At 40.7% G+C, this 18,715-nt stretch overlaps 1 long non-coding RNA gene across 1 annotated transcript in view; it reads right to left on the bottom strand.

Moving 5' to 3' along the window:
- Window positions 1-18,715, bottom strand: part of LOC310685426 — a 621,470-nt gene that overhangs the window by 423,656 nt on the left and 179,099 nt on the right. The window lies entirely within an intron of this gene.

Raw genomic sequence — 18,715 nt, 5'->3', positions numbered from 1 at the left:
CCTATACTGCCTCTGACTGTAGGTCAGCTAATAGGATGTGTAGCAGTCAAAAGATATCTGGAATGACATCTAATTAGATGATAGTCATTACATACCCTCCAACATTTCTACAATGAAAAAAGGGATGTCCTATTCCAGTATTATTATTATTATTATTATTATTATTATTATTATTATTATTATCATTATCATTATTATCATCATCATCATCATTTTATTTATACCCCACCCATCTGACTGGGTTGCCACAGCCACTCTGGGCGGCTTTCAACATATATGGAAACATAATAAAACATTAAACATTTAAAAACTTCCCTATACAGGGCTGCAGGGACGCGGGTGGCACTGTGGGTTAAAGCTTGCTGATCGAAAGGTCGGCGGTTCGAATCCACACGGCGGAGTGCGCTCCCGTTGTTCAGTCCCAGCGTCTGCCAACCTAGCAGTTCGAAAGCACTCTCGGGTGCAAGTAGATAAATAGGGACCGCTTACTAGCGGGAAGGTAAACGGCGTTTCCGTGTGCGGCTCTGGCTCGCCAGAGCAGCGTTGTCATGCTGGCCACGTGACCTGGAAGTGTCTCCGGACAGCGCTGGCCCCCGGCCTCTTTGAGTGAGATGGGCGCACAACCCTAGAGTCTGTCAAAACTGGCCCGTACGGGCAGGGGTACCTTTATACAGGGCTGCCTTCAGATGTCTTCTAAAGGTTGTATGGTTACTTATCTCCTTAGCTCCAGGGTCACATAACTCCATACTCTCCAACATTTATCCAGTGGAAATAGGGGTGTCCTGAGGAAAAGCAGGACATTCTGGGATCAAATCAGAAATTGGGATTGCTTCTGGAAATCTGGGACTGTCCCTGGAAAATAGGGACACTTGGTGGGTCTGTCATTAGTCACAGTTAAATGTTGTTGAAACACATATTACTCTTGACCGCTTTGACCAATTAACAAATCGGCACAAATAATGTTATCAGGTCCAAAATCCTTCCAGCTCACAACTCCCACCAGAGATTGACACTTTTTGAGAAGACTGGTCTTGCACTGAATGTGGTTTTTCTGGTCTTGTGTTGGGAGCCACACACACTGCCTTGTGTGCTGGATGCAAACATCCATCCAGAAGCAGAGATGAAGCCCCCTTTTGTTATGTCATGTCTGAGCAGCTTAGGAATGGGGAAGTAATTCATCTGATTTCCATTTTGGTCTGCCAATTTGCCTGAAACAAGTGCACTTTCTGAATCAAGTTTCACTTCTTGAAACATAGCTATCTTTTGGAAATTCACACTTCTCTGAATTTTTGTGATGCAGGTCTTCAACCAAACAGCATGCCCCCCCCCCCCCGCAATGTTTGTATTAGGGGCAAGTGAGCATTAAAATGCATATATTCTTGACAATAATATAAAAAACTATGTTATATCAGGGGAAGTTGCCTGTAGATTAGATTAGGCAAAATTGCATATGAAATGCATATATGAGGAGAAATACACATGAAAATGCATATGAATTTCCATGCAAAAAAAAAAAGTTAAATTGCAAATTGATATGGAAATGGTAGAGTGAACTTAAAAGTTGGAAAAATGCAGGGCTTTTTTTCAGCTGGAACTCAGTTCCAGCACCTCTCAGGTGGGCTCCATTGCTATTACACTGGTACCTCGGGTTAAGTACTTAATTTGTTCTGGAGGTCCATTCTTAATCTGAAGCTGTTCTTAACCTGAAGCACCACTTTAGCTAATGGGGCCTCCTGCTGCTGCTGCGCCCCCGGAGCACGATTTCTGTTCTCATCCTGAAGCTACTATTTCTGGGTTAGCGGAGTCTGTAACCTGAAGCGCATGTAACCTTAAGTGTATGTAACCCGAGGTACCACTGTATAAGAGAACAAGGGAGGTGTTCATGGAGAGTTCTTGACCTTTTTTTTTTTTTAGAAAAATAGCACTGGGAAATGATAAACTGAAATTGACAAATCTGCCCATTCTTACACTAGATTGGGACAATCATGGTTTAGACAGATCTTTATCATCAGTTTTCACTGACAAACACCCACACCTACATTTTGTGATCATGCTCAAGAGAAAACTGCAAAAGAGCTGTATCTTTTACAATCGTGCCTCCTGCTCCCATCCACTCCATGAGTCAGGATATATCAAATCTATTCAAAGTTTCCTCCTGGAAATTACGGTGCGTTGTTGTTGCTTATTTGCACATCGCCAGCTCAAGCAGGCAGCAAGCAAATATGTATGCAGATCAGAGTGGCTACTTAATGCATCATGGAAAAATACAAGAAGAAAATGCATCACACAAGAAGAGGGCACAGATTTGCATAAAATTTGCCCTGGTTAACGTATACATATAGATGCAAATGACTGTAATTTGCAAAGAAGTATGATATATCTCATCATAGTGAAGAAGACTTTGACCAAGTCAGCTGTGTGCCTGCTCAGTCTCCTGTCCTGCTGTTTAATGCTGATGGGCAACTTCAAGACCCCTGCTGATCTCCCATCATATGGTTCTTCATCTTTACACTGGGTGTGAAACAGACAGCCCTTCAAACAGAGAACTGTCCTCTCTATAGTAGGCTACACTGCCATCCTAATGCAGATAGTATTGTCAGGGGTCACAATCCAGCACCTGTGAGTGCCATGGTGCCTGCAAGGACTTTCACTGGCATCCTGAGCCAGAGCCCCGGAATCTGAGCTTTCATTTCTCTAGCCCTTGGAGAAATTTCCAGTATTTGGATGAAATGGGAAACTGTGATTCTTCTATTAGGCAGACTGTGTTTCCTTGTCAGTTATGAACGGGACAGGTGAGGCTGCTGGTCCCTTATTTTTGAGGCTGCTCATTCCTTATTTTCAAATCTGAAAGTTGACATCTATGGGCTGATGTTTCTATCATCTGCCTTGTGAATGAATTGTTAATGGTAAGTGATAGAGTAGAAAACGACGAGGATGAACTTTGTAACCATAGGAAACTGCCTCACATCAGGTCAGACGAATTCATCCACCAAGCTCAGTAATGTCTGCAATGTTTGACAGCAGCTCTTTAGTGTTTCAGATAGGAATCTCTTATAGCCCTACCTGGAGATGGGGGGAAATGGGACCTTCTGTGTGCAAGGAGGATGTTCTGTCACTGAGCAACATCCCTACCCCTTTAACTCTATAAAATATTTCTATGTCCATTTGACTGGATATGCTTAAAATGGATTTTTCAGCTGCTTTCACATTCACCTGGGTTTGCTCTAGCGTAAGTTTACCCTATCCCCCCATTAAAACAAATCAGTCTGGGTTTAAGTACACCCATCCTGTGAAATAGTCCTCAGGGAGCATAAGCAAAGCCTCTGGTGATGAAATGTATGGAGATTTTTATTGCAACATTATCACATTATTGCCCACAGCAGAAAAAGTACTCAACTCTCACAGACATTAGAATGCTGCGAGGGAGCCATTTTGGAATTGTTCCAATTTTGTAAGCATCTCGGTCAAATATGAGACCATAGAGATTATTGGGAGGGGGGGACTGGGGGAGAGATATTAACATTGAGGCAAAGCTTGATTTACTTGAGAGAGATGACAGCGATGGCTGTTTAGAGACGCTCTTGCCAAGGAGGTGATGACTAAAAGGGGAGAAAACATAAAATTGAACATTGTTTTCCCTGCTGCATGGCAAAGTCTGCTTATCATCAGTAGAGGAAACAGAACCCAGGTTACAGTGTTTTCCAGAGAATGATAAAGATGCGACTAAGGTCATAAAATAAAATTAAAATGGTATATTACAATACACACACATGTTAATAGCAGGAAAGCTTTATGGACTTTAGTAAGGTTGTGTGTATATATATGTATACATACACATGAATGTGAAAAGCAGACATTCTAAGATTGGTAAACATTGTCGAAAAGCTCCTAAGTATACCCCCCACACATAGTTTAACCCTTCGCCATGAAGAAGCAGAACCACATCCCAAATGCTAAAACAGGTGTACTGATCAGAATCATACATGCAAAAACAAAGGTGATTTATAGAAGTGCTAGACCTGGATTAATAAGAGTTTATTTCGCTACATTTGTGGCTATCTGATTCAGAGAAAGAACCTGGTCTTTTAGAAAACAAGATATGTTTATTTCATAAAAATTTCAGCATTATTACTTTTTAAACACCGTTGATATAAAGGTAAAGGGACCCCTGGCCATTAGGTCCAGTCGTGGCCAACTCAGGTTGCGGCGCTCATCTCGCTTTATTGGCCGAGGGAGCCGGCGTACAGCTTCCAGGTCATGTGGCCAGCATGACTAAGCCACTTCTGGTGAACCAGAGCAGCGCATGGAAACGCCGTTTACCTTCCCGCCGGAGCGGTACCTATTTATCTACTTGCACTTTGACATGCTAGGTTGGCAGGAGCAGGGACCGAGCAACGGGAGCTCACCCCGTCGTGGGGATTCGAACCTCCGACCTTCTGATCAGCAAGTCCTAGGCTCTGTGGTTTAACCCACAGTGCCACCCATGTCCCTCTACTGTTGTTATAAAGTGTAGTAATTAATAAAATAGGAGACTTTTTATAGCTGGCCATGGATTTATCTATTAAAAGGGTCACAAATGATTTAACGGTGTCATGGTTTTTCATTCACTAGGGTCACAGTCACCCCATTCATTTAAAGCGCTATGATACCACTTAAAACAGTGATTGCTTCTCCCAAAGAATTATGGGAGCTGCAGTTTGCTAAGGGTGCTAAGAGTGATAGGAGACCTCTATTCCCCTTTCAGAGCTACAGAAGGTGTGAGCACACTGTGGAAATAACAGAGAGAGCAAATTGGCAAATGTGCTCAGGCAAGATTCACACACAACAGGAGGCTTTGAAGATGCAGCTTGAAAGAGCAAGTGACTCTGGAATACATTAAGAAAAGGTTAATCATTAATCCTGCACTATGTGTGTTGATGGCACCCTATAAATAATACATATCTTGAAGCTCCCACAAGATCTACTAGAGCAAACATCAGATTCTAAACTTGGCCATTTAATTGAGAAGTTAAGTCTCCTTGTAGAATATTGAAATCCAAACTGGATGCAGTTAGTAGTTCCCAGACTTTTTATTAAAGAGTTTCTTATCATTCAAGAACTCACATTTTGCGTTTCAGTTCTTAACGCAGATGTAAAATTCCCAGTACCATCTGATAAGCAGAGAGGCAAAGTAACATGGGTCTGTGATCGTTTGGGGAAAATGAGGCACAGTGTAGTCTACAGTGTCTTTGGAATATGATTTAGTTACACCAGAAACTTTCAAAGGAGAGAGATTTCACAGCATTCACATCTCAGAAGCAGCCTGTCCTCCACAGCAGCCCAGCATTGGATTACCATACATCTCTGTCCTTCTCTCCCAGCCTGCCAGCTTCAGCCAGCCTGCCAGTATGGTCCTGGCCTTGCACAGCAGCTCATTGAGTTCTCTCCATTGTTCCCCAACCTCTAAATTTCAACAGGATACGTTTTTCCTGTGTGACGTCACCCCTCCCGGAACCTTCTCCCCCAACTCAGCTATTTACCCAGACCTCAGGCAGAGGGTCAATGACGGGCCATTGCCTGGTAAGTTCAGGTTACCAGATTTTTTTCAAAGAATTCAGGGACACTTAAAAAAAAAAAAGAGGGGGGAAATTATTTTTTAAAAAAATATTTTTAAAATATTAAGAATTAATATCTTCTCTTCTGTGGTCTCCTTGGTCACGTGGCCTTCCTCTGGGCCCTGGCCTGTTCTCCTGGAGCGTTAGCCACCATGGAGTAGGCTCGGGTCAGGCCTGGGCTCAGCCATGTGTCCTTGCCCTCCAGATGCTCTCCTTCCTCTCCTCCTTAGCGGCGGTGTCAGCAGTGGCGCGGCAAGGTCAGGGCTACCCTATTTTTTTCTCCTTCCTCTTTCTCTCTCTTCCTTCTCCTTTTCCTCTCCTCCTTCTTCCTGCGTTAGCTCCAGGGTTTTTACTGGCCCCAGAGCACCGCTGGGCAGTCGGCCGGGTGGCTGGGCGCTCTCACTCCCAGCTCGATTTGGGTCGTGGGGGGGGGTCAGCGGTTCCCCCAGTTGATGCACCAGGCATCCCCAGTTCCCCCTCAGCAGTGGCAGTCTCAGGAGCCCGGAGCCAGCCTAGTAGCACAGTTGGCTCTGGCTGGCTTCAGGAGCTGCTCGCTGCCGTGGCGCCCGCCATTTTGCCTCGCTGGAAGTCCCAATATGATGTGTCTTGTGCCGTTGAACCAATCACGCAACATTCATTTCCTACTAATAAATCTACAACACTTAAAATGCAAATCTGGGGACATTAAATGAAATCCGGGGACATTAAATGAAATCTGGGGATATTCTGGGGACGGATTTTGTCTGGGGACAGATTTGTAAATCCAGGGACTGTCCCCAGGAAACAGAGACGTCTGGTAACCATATGTAAGTACACCTTGATAGCCCTTCTCCCCAGGGATTTCCTGGTTTAGCCTGCATTTTACATCTAAGAGTCTTCGCTTTAATACTCCAAATATTGTCTAAATGCTACCATTTATTAATTTCTAACAACCTCTAACTCTACCAGCCCTTACACCCCCAAAACATTGTTACCTGAGATCTGTAACAATGTGATTGACCGAATGCAGAAAAGCTCCCCCACTGCCCGGAATAAGGATGTGATGATGGAGAAAGTTTCACCTGCTGTAATATTATAATTATTTTATAGTAGTAGGGGCAACTACCCTGCTCACTCCTTCCACCAACCCTACATACCAACTCCCTGTCTCTTTACACCTGGCCAACCCAAACTTTACACCTAGCCCCCCAAAAAGCTTCCCTCCTTTACAGTTTGCCCCCCCAAAGCCACTCCACCCTCTTAGCCAACCCCCCTCCCCTTGGCTTTACACTTTGCTCCCCCTCCCTTTACACTTCACTGTAGCAGGAGGGGAACCCTCCAAGAACTAAAACACATTTTCAGTTAAAATGCAGACATTCTCCTTCATATTTCCTATAGCAGTTTGGGGTCGGGGGGTGTGGATGAAGGAGAGGACTAAGCCCCAGAGGAGGAGGCAGGACAGGGCTCAACCTCTTTCAATTGCAAATGCATTGTAGGTCTTTTATATATATATAATTTATCCTAATTTGTAAAGAGAAGCTGAGAAATCTTTCTACAATACAGATTCATTAATAATTGTCATTCTGTCTGCGCTGTATGTTCTTTGCCAGAGCTCAGATAATTTTTCACTTTATAAATGGAGAGCAACAGTGCTGTCACATTACCCGGAGCTGTGAGTCATTTGCATATAAACTATAAGCAGCTTTCAGTATTATATGCACAATTTTGGTTCCCCCTGGATTTAACTTCTGTAGCAGAACAAACAGGAGAAAACACTTAGTACTTCATAGACAAATCACACTGGATTGATTTAGATCAGTCAGAGTTTAAAGGAAGAGTTATTAATCTTCAAAGTTTTCAAAATATTTTACCCTTCCTGTCTAAATTGACTCTCAGCTTGTTCGCAACGTAAGAATAATGCAACATAATACTGGAGATTCAGCTGTGCATATTTAGACAGCATTTGGATGGGTGAGAACAGAAGCCGCTCACCCAAATTAATGGGCATTGCCATTCAAATGATGTGTGTGTGCCGCGTCTTGTGATCAATTAAGCAGGGCGGGGCATACCTGCTCCCCCAATACTTCGTTGAAGTTGGCACCCAAGTTACAGGTCTTCTCTTTTCCTCTGGAGTTCCTTGTCCTGTGTCTAATAACCTTTGGATGGGTGGTACCTTAGACCCAAATTGGCCCTGCTATTTGATATGCTGCAAAGGCATGAAACTCTTATGTGCAAAGGATGCATAGACAGACACCTTGATCTGGATCAGACTATTTGTCCAGCTTTGAAGACAAAAAAACACACACACTGATGCAATACTGCATTCTAGATTCCCAGGCTTCTAGCTCTATTGCTGCCTCTCTCTCTCTTTCTCTCTCTCTCTGACTTATCAGTCCACTTGCTTTAGCTGTGTGTGGGGAAGAAGGGAGTGTTACCATCCTCGAGTTCTGATAGGTATCTAATTCCTGACTATCTCCTAACCAAGAGCTCCCAAGGCAGAAATGTCATCAACTCACCACTCTAGACTACTGTTAACCAGCAGTCTGCCTAATAGAAGAATGACAGGCCAAAATTCATAACACCAAGGTGTAAAGAAGACCTGTAACAGTAAGGAAAAATGTCTTTGCTGACCCACATCCTGCCCAACTTTAGTTTAGTATCACCTGGTCAAGGCAAATTGCATTGCCTCTTTGAGAGCCAGCCCCAAAGATTGCAATATACAGAATCTGGGTGGCATTAAATGCTAATCCTATCCAGAGTAGATCCATTGAAGTTGATGGGCATGACCAATTTAGGTTTGTTAATTTCAGTGTGTTTACTCTGAGTAGGTCTTGTAGAATACAACTGAAGTGCCTTCCTGGACATGTATGCCCTCTCCAAAATGTCACTCATAGTTGCATTTAATCTACCACATGACTTTGTTATTTTTGTTCCAGACTATCCCTATAATTAAGGGGGGTAATCTATTTAAAGAATGGCAAAGAGCGATTTCAAGATATATATGGCAGGGCAAAAAGCCGAGAATACAATTTAAACTTTTAACGGATACTAGAGAAAGAGGAGGCTTTGCCCTGCCGGATTTGAAGTTATACTATGAAGCATCATGCCTTTGCTGGTTGAGAGATTGGATAAAATTAGAGAACAAAGAACTGTTAGACCTGGAAGGATATGATAATAGATTTGGCTGGCACGCATATTTATGGAAAGAGAAAAAGAAGGTACACAAAGGTTTTGGAGACCACATCTTCCGAGGTCCACTAATTGAAGTCTGGGATAGGTACAAAAACCTATTAGAACCTAAGATACCACACTGGTTATCACCTCTAGAAGTTATGAGTGTAAGGAAAATCAATATGAGAAGTGATTGGGCAACGTATGGTCAATTATTGGAGAAGGAAGGAGGAAAATGGAAAGTGAAACCATACGAGCAGGTTAAAAAGCATGTTTATGATTGGTTGCATTACTATCAGGTCAACGAAATGTTTAGGAAAGACCTGAAAGAATGGGGATATGCTGAGAAAGAGTCAACTTTCCAATCTGAGATAGTAGATAAGGAAGCTAAAAATTTGTCGAAAATGTACAAATTGTTATTAGAATGGAACTTGAAAGATGAAGAGGTAAAATCGGTAATGATACATTGGGCCAGGGATTTTGGGTATAACATACAGTTGGAAGACTGGGAAAAGTTATGGAAGGAGAACTTAAAATTTACAGCATGTATGGCATTGAAAGAGAATGTGATGAAAATGTTTTATAGATGGTACATTACACCGGTAAAATTGGCTAAAATGTATAAAACATGTAATAAGTGTTGGAAATGTAATGAAAAAGAAGGATCATTTTATCATATGTGGTGGGAATGCAAGAAAGTGAAAGACTTCTGGGAGTTGATATATAACGAGTTGAAGAGGATTTTGAAATATACTTTTACAAAGAAGCCAGAAGTCTTTCTGTTAGGTATTATAGGAAAGGAGATTAAGAGAAAAGATAGTAAGTTTCTCCAATATGCAGTGACGGCAGCGAGGATGTTACTGGCACAAAAATGGAAACAACAGGAAATACCGACAATAGAAGAGTGGAGGTTTAAGTTGCTAGAGTACGCAGAATTGGATAAGATGACTGGAAAAATTAGATACATAAGAGACCAAAAGTTTACAGAAAACTGGGGGAAATTTGTTAATTATCTGGAGAAATTAAGTGATGGTCAAATAACGCTAGAAGGTTTTAAAAGAGCACTGTGATATACGCGAGAGACATTGTTAAAAGGAATGATAGAGAAAAGACATAACCAACGACAATGGGAAAAAAGGAAATGCGGAAACTAACAGTGACTATGAAAGATTTACGGAACAGCTGAAGGAAGTCGAAAACTAAAGACTTGGAAATGAGAATGTGAAACAGGAAAATAATATATGTGTTGTTTTGTTTTGTTTTGTTTTGTCTTGTCGTAAATTAATAAAAAATTATTCAAAAAAAAAAAAGAAAAGAAAAAGAAAAAGACTTTGTCATGCAATGAATGTTTAGGCCACCGCTGTCATGGAAATATAGCCATATTTGTAATGCTTATTTAAGTATTTGCTTAAGCATTAATTTCAGAATTGACCACAACACTGCAAACATGGGGGTGGTGCTGTGGTCTAAAGCACTGAGCCTCTTGGGTTTGCTGATCAGAAGGTTGGCAGTTTGAATCCCCACGATGAGGTGAGCTCCAGTTGCTCTGTCCCAGCTCCTGCCAACCTAACAGTTCGAAAGCACAGCAGTGCAAGTAGATAAATAGGTACCACTCCGGCGGGAAGGTAAATGGCATTTCCATGCACTCTGGTTTCCATCACGGTGTTCCGTTGCACAGAAGCAGTTTAGTCATGCTGGCCACATGATCTGGAAAGCTGTCTGTGGACAAACACCAGCTCACTTGGCCTGAAAGTGAGATGAGTGCTGCAACCCCATAGCCACCTTTGACTGAACTTAACCATCCAGAAGTAATTTACCTTTTAGCTTTACCTAAACATTTATTTCAGAATTGACCCCAACACTGCAAACAAATGGGAGGGATACCATGGAAATCAATGAATGAGCATTTATGTTAGAAAGAAGAATGCGCATGCTTGGACAGCTTGTACATAACAGTTGTGCTTCAGTTTACAGGTTTTCTTGGTTGTCACAGGCCAAAAGTCAGACATTAAATCTGGTTCTACAACAGAAGAAATCAAGAAATGTGTGCATAGTAGGATACCTGTTGATTGCAACAGGCTTAGAAGAAAATCTTCCCATTATTCAGAGTGAAATACACACAATGAAAGAATGAAAAATAAATTTGATTATTTTTAGTTGGAACCATTATTGAAATAAATGTAAATAGCATACTAAAAATGAATAAAACATACGAAAGGATGACTTCATGTTTATTTTTCTCCAAAAGTGAGTGCAAGCCTAATGTAATCACTATTTTTTCTATTTTAAAAATGTTAATGAATCATTAAGGCATTTCTGACATTTTATTTTAAGCCTTTTTTGTTGAAGTTTTGTTCAGCAATACATTAACTCTTACACTAACAAGTGCTAATGTAGATCCTGCCTTCTCTCTAAAGAGCTATAAAACTCCAGAGCTTTCAGGATTTAAGCACAGTTATAAATCTCAAAGCCAGGTGTTTCTATATCATTTTCTGTAATCTGCAAATGATACTAGACTTTCTCAGCTCAAGCCAAATATGACTGTTGCACATGTTAGTATTAAATGTAACCCGCTTAAGAATGAATATGTAAAGCAAAACAAAAGGCACACTGACAGATTTCACCTTTGGGGAAAGAATGTCAAATGCCCTTGAAAATCAGATTTGAAAAGCCAGCCGTGGAAAGGTATGCAAGAGTGATAAATGAAAGGTAAAACACCACAAACTAAGCTGGACAAAATACAGTAGGGACCTGATTGCCTACTTCAAGTAGCATTCCTCTTAATTTATGACCTACCAAACATCTTCCAAGTTATGTCAGCATTGACGATAGTTTCAGCTGGGTTGGGTTGCTTTTTAAGTTTCAAGCCACCTCTCACATTGTGAATGTAAACTGTGAGGGTTGTTTTTGTTTTTAAAAAATAACTGCTTCTGAAAAGCAAGCAGAGAAACTGTAAAAAGCTGCCAAGAGGTCAAAACTCATTCATTCCTCCTGCAAGCCCTGTATTCAGTTTTCATACGGTTCCACGCATTTTGCTGCTGCCATAGGAAAACCTTCCCTCATTACTCTGACTGATTACTTCAATTACCAACCGAGCAAGGCCTAATGTTCTAGGCTTCATTCCCAGGAATGCAAAAGGTTCAATGATATGCTTCAGATCCATCCAATTAGGAGGGAAATTAACGCTAAATGCTCCAAGAACACACGTTGCAGTGCCAGCTTGTAAGTATTTGGCCGAATAATCTCCACGTACTATCTGCACACCTCTATGTTTTCAATGACTATAGCTTTGTTTACTTTGTATATTTATTCCAGAATAAGTGCTGATGATTAATGGAGCTTTCCACTGGAAAGGGCGAAGAATTCAAGTTGTGTGGATGGCAATAGGCCAACGACTGGGACAGAAATGAGAAGAAACATTACAATTAGCACACTGAGGCCACTACGATTTATACACAGGCTTAACTTTCCCAGCACAAAGAATTCTGTTGAAATAATTAGCTAAAAAGTATTTTACTGTGACAGGGTTGTAAAGATTAGAAGTCTGGGTTGGCGTAAGTTGGACAGCATGCTCTATGCTACACAGAGGAGCAATATGTTGTCCTCATTATTGATTTTATTGTCTGGTATTATTACTTGATTTAGAGCATTTGTAGCCCATGCTTCAGACAAAGTGCCTCAAGAGCATCTTGCATATGATCAATTAAAACAAGACACTCCTTACCTTTAGGCTTAGCTTACAGTCTTTAAAGAGGGGGGGGAAGGACAGGGAGGGAAGATGAAAATAAAAATCTACACTCAGATACCCATTTCTAAACAGCAAAGCTTGTGGAATGAGCCCTGCTTCCTCTCTCTCCCACTGAGGCCGTCTCATGGAACGGCTGCTCCCTGGAGACAGCTGAGGGAAGAGGAGGTTTGATGGAGTCACAGCGGAGCCAATATTTGTACCAGTTACTTTGGAGCAACTACATTATACAGGCAACTCACAACTTATGCACATTCAGCTTTACATGCTTGGCAAAAAAGGGGGGGAGGAGGTGGGCATCCAAGAAAAAAGAATCTGGCAATCCCTTCTATTGAACCCAATGTGTTTTGGTCATTCACGATTTTGGCTTTATGTGCTATCCCCAGAACGTAACCCCTGTGTAAGCTGAGAGTCACTTGTACTCAAAACAAGACAAACCAGTGTTGTGTAGTGGTTATAGTACTGGACTAGGGTCGAGGAGATCCCGGTTCAAATCCTATCCAGCCATGAAGCTCAGTGGATGAACTTGGGCTAGTCATGACTCAGCCTAACCAACCTCTCAAGGTTGTAATGAGACTAAAATGTAGCACCATGTATGCCACCTTGAACACACTTGGATGAAAGACAGGTTGAAATGAGTTAAATAACTAAAATATGGGAGGACAGTTTTTTAAAAAATAAGACTAAAATCTGGAAGAATCCATTTCAAAATCTGGGGAGAACTATTGATCTAGGAATGGTTATATTAAAATCCTAGGTCCCTTCTATTCATTGGCTAGGACTCCCAAAATTGCTGGGGTGTTTATGTAAAATAGAAGCTGAAATTTGGTACCATATCAAGTTACTAGAAAATTCAGTTAGAAGTTCACTTTCAAAACACAGGACACAAATGAGCTTCCTGACATCCTCTTTCTTGAGCATTTGTTTGGATACATTTGATGCTGCTGCATTTAAAAAAGTGTCCTCTCACACTTTCCAGTTTCCATTTCCCCACCATTTTCCTTGTCGCAAATCTTTCGGGGAAGCAGGGTTGTTGCACAAGAGCTCCATGTCAATCATAACTCTGCAACTTGATTGAACTTCACCTGAAAACAGTGAGTCTAGAAGCACCCAGGGTCTGCCACAAAGCAGCATCTTGCCTACACTGTTCAATTTATGGGGAGGGGCAACCAAAAAGGCCAACAAGTCTGGCTAATGCCCCATATGAAACATCTTTCTAGAATGTCCCCCATAATCATTTGCTGTTTCCAGCAGTTACTTGGCACTCCTGCAGGGCCAGGAGCAGTTTTTGGTCATCAAAAAAGAAAGAATATTTGTAAGCAACTGTTGTAAGTGAATCAACAGATTATAATGTGAATCGATGAGATGACATACCGGTATTAGAACTTCAGCTCCAGTAGTTTACTCAGGAACATTCAGTAAATTACACATCCAGCGTGGGGAAACTTCTGTCTGTAACATAGATAGCATTTGTGTAGCCCAGCTCACTGAATGCTTAAGGGCACAGTGCATCTTGTCTTATCTGACATCAGGCCTCACACAAATGCTGCAACACAATCGTACTTTTGCATTCCTGGGAGCTCCCATTCACAAGAGCCTTCTTACCCTGTTCAATGCACAAAGACAGCTGTTTGCATATAGTGCTGTCACACCCTCCCAGGTTTGACCAATAATGAAGGGAAAGCCTTGCTAACACAGCACCTTTATGTTGATTCTAGTGCTTCAGAATCTGGTTAGAGCATAGATTCATGTGGCCATGCCTTTTCATTAGGAACAGCTTACTTTTTATAAAGAAAAAGGCCACGTTTTCCCTTTGATAAATTACTTAAATCAACTAACTGCACTGACTAATTTATTAATGCTTTCAGACTCACCACAAGTATATAAACACACATTTAAAAACTGACTGACATGAATATACTTATTGTGTAAAGCTACATTATTTTCAAGGCATGAGCACTTCACCGCGAGAGTATTTATTCCTTGGCACTTCCTCTCCCTCTCTCCAGCCTGATTTATAAGGTTCTGTAGTTAATTTGATGTTAACATACTGCCTTACAGCTATGCTGGTATTCTTCTTCAGGAATACATTTTCCAGATTGTCACTTTAGTCATAAAGTACGATCAGAATATTTCAACTCCAAGTGCTGAAAGTCTAAAGGGAAACTTTTGGTGCCTCTATGTTTAGTGAGAAAATTCTCTCACCGGTCTTGTATTTTCTGCTTTAAACCCAGAACTGTATTTCAGTAGACTCAATTAAGTGATACCAGTTACTTGACATTTATTCCCACCCCACTGTGAGTGCTATAAAATGATCACTAGAGTGTCAACATTCTTTCCAATATTTTAGACCATAGCTATGCAAGGTACTAAAATAAAGTTAAATATTGGTGAATGAATTCCAATTTTATTTAATTATCTAAATTCCTATTTTATTTTATTAATTTTATTTCAGATGATTTGAATTCAAACTCACTCAGGGACGTTAGGTACACTCTGGAGCAGCACCAAGGCCGTTGCGGGGGAGATCAATACAGATCAAAATGAGATCAATACAGATGAAACTGGACTGATGAAAGACCTTTTTCATTGTATCCTTATTGAATTCACAACATTCCCTTCAGTTGTTTACTCTGAGCTTGGCAGGACTGTACAGGTAGAGTTCTGTATGCAGCTGCCTCATTGATTACTATTCTTTATTGATATACCAATGAAGGACAAAATAGGCTTCTATTACTCAAACTGTAATAGGAACTGTGGCTTACTGCCATGAAAAAACAAAAAAAGAGATATGGCCCATTATTTCCTCATATGCAGTTCATTCTTACGGACTGTGCTAAATCAGCTCATTGACAGTACGCCCTCCAATGTGGTTTATCTAGAATCTATTTTTCTCAGTCAAATACTAGAATTTCCTGAGTTATTTTTTCCCCTTAGGAATTCCTTAGATCATTTTATTGTTTGATGTTTTAATTTGTTGGAAGCCACACATAGTGGCTGGGATACCCCGGTCAGATGGGTGGCATATTATTATTATTATTATTATTATTATTATTATTATTATTCCCAACTATATGCCATGATGGCTGAGGCTGTTGGGAGTCCAACAACTTCTGAAATACCACAAGTTCCCCATCTTTGCCCTAGATCCTAAGAACACTTTTGCTTAGAAAGTTTAAATGCAATACAATCCTATGCATGTCAGTTCAGAGCTGAAGAGGTCAAAGGGCTGTGCCAGGCATCCCCAAACTCGGTCCTCCCGATGTTTTGGGACTACAATTCGCATCATCCCTAGCTAACAGGACCAGTGGTCAGGGATGATGGGAATTGTAGTCTCAAAAACATCTGGAGGACCGAGTTTGCCTATGCCTGGGCTGTGCAAGTTATGAGAAAGAACTGAAAGAGTTGCTGGCAGATTACTTTGGTGACCCAACATTACTAAAGTTGCATTTGGATGAGAGACAAAAAATATTTTCAGACACCACATTTAAAAGGTTTGGGAACTACTGCTATTCCACAACAAAAATTATAGGAATTTTCCTTGTACCACAAGGTGGTGCCAAAAATCTACTAGATCTCACAGGTTTTCAATAAGATGCTCTTTTCCAGAAGAAATTAGTTATAGCTAAAATCAAAATATTATTTACTTTTCAAGAACCCCCCCCCTTCCCCTTTCATTGCAGCCCATCACATTCCCTCCTCAAGATACCTGAAAGACATGGGACTCTGCAGAGTGAGATTTAACCTGTTATTGAGAAGATGCAGCTGGGAGTAGAAAAAATAACTATCTTCCTTAAGTCCCACCCTGCATCCTGAGCAGTCCAGAAGCACTTTCTGCTTGCACACCATTCATTTTTTAAAAAGCGAGTAGCCCACAGGTTCATACAAAAAACAAACAGCAAAGCACCACCAGATTAAAAACCAGTTCAATGGCATGCTGATATGAAAAGGTCTTTACTGTGAGTACATGGCATAAGATACTTATCAGCAGGCATGCCATAATTGTTTACACAATTGAGAAAGCACCTCTCTCCAGGTACTCTGCCTAACCTCAACAGGGGGACTCAATGGGGGTTTCCAAATAAACCTATTAGGTAGGCTTGTGTGGAAGCAATTATCTGTCAGATACCCATACACAAATATTGCTTAGGGTTCTTTGTATCCAAGGCCATACAGCAGCTGCTGCAAAAAGGGTGTTCTATACAAACATGTACAAGTTTAGGAATTATTTACATGTATAAATTTGTTTTTAATTTGTTTTTAACTTTTTAAGTTGTTATTGTTTGGCTTTATGTTTTCATATTGCTGGAATATAACTGTGATATATTTCCATGATACAGGGGCACAGAAATATTTGAAAGAAAGCAAAAGTTCTACTTTAAATAAGCACATAAAAATGACAATGTTTACTCATAGGATTCCTATTAGTGAAAATGCTGCGGGGGGTGGGGTTTAAGGAAAAAGTAAGTGTCCTTAATGCAACAAGTTTCCAAACATATTTTTAGAGGCAAAAGGACTCAGAACTAAAGAATACCATTTTAATATATTAATATTAATAACAATATTAATAGGTGACTTTTACTGTCAGTCACTTGAGTGGATGTCAACTCAGTTCATGATTACTGTTTATAAAGTGCATGGTTGTCCCATATAGCACAATGAGAACCAAACTAGAGACTTTTAAAAATGAAAATTCCCCAGGATGCTGTTTCCTTGAGCACTGGGAAGCCTATTTAAAAATGAGAAGAGAAGCTAACCACATTGCTTATGCAAATGAACATAAAATAGCCTCAAGGCCTAAGCTTCTTTCAGTTTCCCTGCCTGCAACCTTTCTGCTCCAGATTACCCACAAATGTCTGCCCTTCAAAACACACATTTTGAACTGTGTGGGAGTGTGTGCATGTAAGACAGAAATCCAAAGCAAAGACATCTTTGGACAGATAGTGTTAAGCAACACTTCCCTAATGGTGAGGTGACAGCCCACTTAGCTACTTTTTTGGGAAGGCTAGAGGGGAAATGATTTAGCTAAAATTGGAGCAATTCAGATACCTGGCAAGTTAATTTCCAGTAAACATCCCCTACATTTTTCTCCTCCAAGCAATGCTCCATTCTTTCTCCAGTCCAAATTCCTAGTACCCAAAACAGCTTCCCTTTAACTAAATAAGAGAATCATTTGGGCTTATGCTCTTCAAAGGTAGTTCATCCCAAACTCACATTCCATGAAATATAGGTCCAGGCAAACCAAGTATTTTTTTTTAAAGGGGTGAAATGTTAAAAGATGCAACTGTCTTCAGGCCACTTCATGTTGTGCACAGTTCTAATCCCACACAACAGGCAAAGGTGGCAAATGGAAAAGGTGTGTAGTACAGATAGAAAAGGTACTGAAGACAATCCAGCTTTAGTTATTGACATCTTCCTCATGAAAAACACTGAAAACCTTAGAAATGCAAGCTGCTGGGGCAATATTGGCCTAATAGAGAATGAATAACTGGAGGTAGAAAGATTACCTCCCTAGCATAGCTTAGTAATTTTTTTTAAGTTTATGGAATGGAAATCTGCTACACCAGTTGAGACATTTTCAATTAAATTTAATTCAAATCTGCTTTTTAAATTCCTAACCCAGCAAATTTGGTGTAGCTCACATATGCCTTGGAAAAAGACAAGAAAGCTAATCAAATTAGCCATGCTTTACAACATAAAGAGAAAAACTGTTTTCTCATCATCCACTAGCCACCCCATTAAAAACCTGTGATGTCGAATGCTGTTGCGATATCACTGCGAGATCTTATCATAGGAAGTGGTGGACTTAAGTTTAATACTTTCTGATTAAATAGGTCCCTGTGCAGGACAGAAAAGTATGTGGCAATTCTGCGATCCAAATATCTCAAGTTCCTTCCTGTCCCCCACCATCTACTTTTCACCCAAGTACATCATATTTATGTCTGCTTTACATGAACTTTCCTCTTCAAAGAGACATTTTATATGGCTTCAAAATCATAAAACTGTTGTGTATCTCTGTATACTGACTGGATGGCCTCCAGCTGTGCCAAGTCTTAAAATGTGTCAGGTAATACAGCACTCAAACGCTCAACACATTTCCCAGTCCAAGCCTGTAGACCTACTTACATATTTTAGTGTTTCAGATCCAAATGGCCTTCACTTTGTTAGTCTTAATGGATGCTACAACGTGTTGGTGTTTTCTGACCAAGCATGAAAATGTATATTT

Source organism: Podarcis tiliguerta (genome assembly GCF_965153285.1).
Source record: "Podarcis tiliguerta genome assembly, chromosome: 9".
Taxonomy (NCBI): Eukaryota; Metazoa; Chordata; class Lepidosauria; order Squamata; family Lacertidae; genus Podarcis; species Podarcis tiliguerta.
Note: the sequence above shows the minus strand (reverse complement) of the source record. Positions and strands in the feature narration are given on the sequence as shown.